General features: G+C 52.3%; 1 protein-coding gene across 1 annotated transcript in view; it reads right to left on the bottom strand.

The window, feature by feature from the left end:
* Window positions 1–3,678, bottom strand: part of TEX10 (testis expressed 10) — a 157,836-nt gene that overhangs the window by 153,164 nt on the left and 994 nt on the right. The window lies entirely within an intron of this gene.

Here is a 3,678-nt window from a genome sequence, read left to right on the forward strand (position 1 = left end):
TCCCCCCCCCACTGGCTCAGTCACAACTGCTGCCTCCCACCTGCAGCTCACTTCCCACCAGTGGCCTTGGACCCACACAGTGCCAGGAGCATAATGAAGATGCGAAGGGCCAAGGCTGGGGCCGTTCCTGCCAGATGGTCACTGAACTAGACAGGAACTATCATGAACAAAACCGTTTTACCAATAACTGGAAGAGATTAAAACAGATAATATTTTAAACAATATTTACATCCCTAAACTGCAGTTGCTGAATTGTATGTCTGTCTCTATTCCAAGCACAGAAGAACCATCATACAATTGTCATCTCCATGCAGGTAGGTGACTAGGGACTTCCAGTAATCACTAGCTCCTGCCCCCATTGCCACTTGCCAAGGCTTTGTGTAGTATGATTCCAAATCACCTTGCTTGTTCTCCATACTCGTGTTTGTACAAAACAGGGGTGCTCAAACCCAGGACTGGATGCTAGATCTGGGCCACAGAGCCATCTTGTCTGGCCTACAGGCCTCCCCATGGATACAAAACTTTGATGATGGGGGAGCAGTGGCAGCTAACTGCTATTCCCATACTGCCAGGTGGACCTATACAGAGCCATGAGGACTGGACAGAATGGTCCCATAAGGTTGATTGGCTACAAGGGCTGATCTAAGTGCATAGAGCTGATATGGGGCCGAATCAGACCTACAGACTGGACCCACACCACTCACCAGGCCCATAGGGCCAAGAGATTGAGCACCACTGATTTAGAAGCATCAAAAGATACTTTGAAGCCTGTTTTCCTAGCTTCTCTCAAATCTGTTTTTGCTGTACTGTTGTTCTCAAACCCTTCTTTAGAATAACTTCTCACTCTTCATCCCTCAACACTGAATGCATCGCAGCTGGTGAGCATTCTTCACCATCCCCTGTATGACCTAGTTTAAAGCACTACAAAACACAGTATTCAAATGATGCCAAAAGAGAACTCTTGCCAGTCCCTGTCTAATAGTAAAAGCAACAAATACCATTGTCCTGGAATACCAGTCAGTTACCAAAGAAGCCAAAGCTTTTCTGTTGACACCATCTTCTGAGCCATGCATGTACTTCTAGAATGGGATCAGAATATAGTTCAAGGTGTGCTAGTCTATACTGACATGACATTTACCTGAAATGTATTTATCTGGCAGGGTATGTCTCCACATTATTTTTCAAAGAAAACTAGAAAATTAAATTTAAAAGAATACAACATAAAGGATGCAAAGTATTATCTTTAAAGAGCCATAGAAAGGCTTCCATAGAAAATGTTCTCTTTGCTACACTGCAAAACATGCAGACAAGACAATGTTGCTGTGGGAATGTTATACTGCATACCCCACTTGTGATTTAACTGTGCTAATGTAACACAGCATTAAACAAACAGCGTGAAGCAGGTAGGGAACATGCCACTAGTAATCACATTTTTTAAAAGTGAACTCTCAATGCCCCTTACAGATGTAACATAAGTTCCCATCAGATCCCTGAATGAGCCGTGTACAGACAAATAGGAAACATAAAAATGTTGTTTCAACCTGGCGCTCAGAGAAACCAGGCACCTGTCGTCACAAACTCAATTTCATTCAGTTGTCTAGTTCAGCATTTCTCAACCTGTGGGTCACAAGAATATCTGAAAGGGTTGCACGAAAAAAAAAAAAAAAAATCAAAAAAAAAAGCAGGAAAGCACGGGTCTCTCCTTGCAGGCTGGCAGCATTCCAGTCTGCAAGGGGCTGCTTGGGGCAACTGGTGCTGGAGGAAGATGGCCAGGTGCCAAGACTGCAGCAGGGCAGAGGGCAGCAGAAAGGCGCTAACCCCTTCCAGTAAGGGAAGGGTCAGGGAAGAGAGCTGCATGGCCAAGCTGGTGGCAGCAGAGCACGTTCCTGTGCTTGCAGGGGAAGGGTAGCCATAAGATGTTGCTCAGGGGGCAGAAGAGGATCATAACTAGATTGCCTGGCACAGTGCAGGAGCCCCACTCCTCACCCTCCAGACCATGCTGGACCAGACTTGCTCCACTGCCTCCCCATGTGAGCCAAAGCCATGGCAGCCACCACACCCCCGCCCCAGCAGGACAGGGGCAGCTGGGGGCCCCTCCAGCAGGGCTGGGGGAGACAGGGGGCTGAGGGTTGGGAGTAAGGGGCCCCAGCATGGCACTGTGGGTTGTGCACTGGCAGGGCCGGAGGGTGCGAGTAGGGACAGGCCATAGACCTTTACAAAAATGGGTCACAGTCAGAAAGAGGTTGAGAACCACTGGTCTAGCTGGTCCAAAGCTAGGTAGCTCAGGAGTTCGCAGTATTTTTCCAGCGGCAGGCTGGAGAGACCATCTTTGGGGCCAAGGCAGCTACAGCATGGGAAAAGCCCCTTGCTGCTGAAGCCCTTTGGCTCCAGGCCACATCCAATGGCTCTGCAGGCTATAAGCTGCCAACCCCCGACTAAACTTGAACCTGATAATTAAATTAGATTTGCCATATTGATAGTTAACCTGCTTTTTCAGATACGCAGCAGCTTGCTCCACTAACTTCCTGGCTTTCCCATCATTTGTTCATCCTGGCTTCCTCCTCCTTAGCCATCCAAAACAACAAAAAAAGGTGATGAACAGGGTGCAAGCCACAAGCCAAAACACTGGAAGTTACTGGTGCTCATTGTTACAGGGGAGCCTGCAGCAACCCAGACCATTTGAATGCCTGGTCTGGAACTTGGTCTTGGCAAGGACTCTGAAGCTTTCACAGATGCTATAAAACAGTGGTCACCAACCAGTCAATCCTTGATCTGAAGCTGGGGGAGGTGAGGGCTGAGTCCCACCCCTTGAGCTCAGCAGGTGGGGAGGGAAGGGGTGAGGGCCAGATCGAGGCCCCCACAGTAAGGGAGGGAGCAGGGCAGAGGCAGAAGCAAGGGGTCAGGTAGGTGGGGCCCTTGGGAGGGGGTGGGAAGACAGAGCCCAGGAGAGTGGGAGGCACACCCCAGGAGGGCATGGGGTATGCCCCCCCAGACTTGCACACAGGGTAGGGTGAGCTGCCGCTGCAGGGCTGAGGCCATGCCAGGCTCTTCCTGATGGGTCCTGGACCATGCTGTGCTTGGGGCAGGCAGCAGTGCTGGGAGTGGGGTTGGGTGGCTGCAGCCCCCCCTCCCAGCATCTGCCACGAGCAAAGCTGGGCCCATCCCCCCCCCCACAGGAAAGAGCCAGACACAACCCCAGCCCGCAGTGGCAGCCTGCATCCTTATCTGTATGCGGGGCACAAGGGCTAGGGCAGTCAGATTGTCCAGGAATGCATGGCGGGCTCCAGCTGCTGAGGCCTGCCCAGGTGGCCCTGGACAGGCCAGTTGTTCCAGCGCCGGGCCCAGCCAGGGCTTAACACTGAGGGTGCCCTGCCACCGGGTGGGCAGGGAACAAGGCTTAGCCCAGAAGTGGGAGCCCCCCCACCATGTGGCCACAGATGAGCCAATCATCCCAGCACCTGGCCCAGGAGCAGCCTGGCACCACATGCACCCCACTGCCAGGAGGGCAGGGGACGAGGTGGGGGAAGGACCAGGGTGCGGTAGATAGGGAGGGAGCACCGATGAGGGGCCAATGATATGCCAAGCCCTGCCTCTACACCTCACTTGCAAGCCCCTGGCCACCAGCGCTGCCTGCATGTCTCACTCTAGACCCATAGCCCCTACCCCCCCCCAGTGCCC

Source organism: Gavialis gangeticus, unplaced genomic scaffold, assembly GCF_001723915.1.
Source record: "Gavialis gangeticus isolate Ggan-Ray unplaced genomic scaffold, GavGan_comp1, whole genome shotgun sequence".
Lineage (NCBI taxonomy): Eukaryota > Metazoa > Chordata > Crocodylia > Gavialidae > Gavialis > Gavialis gangeticus.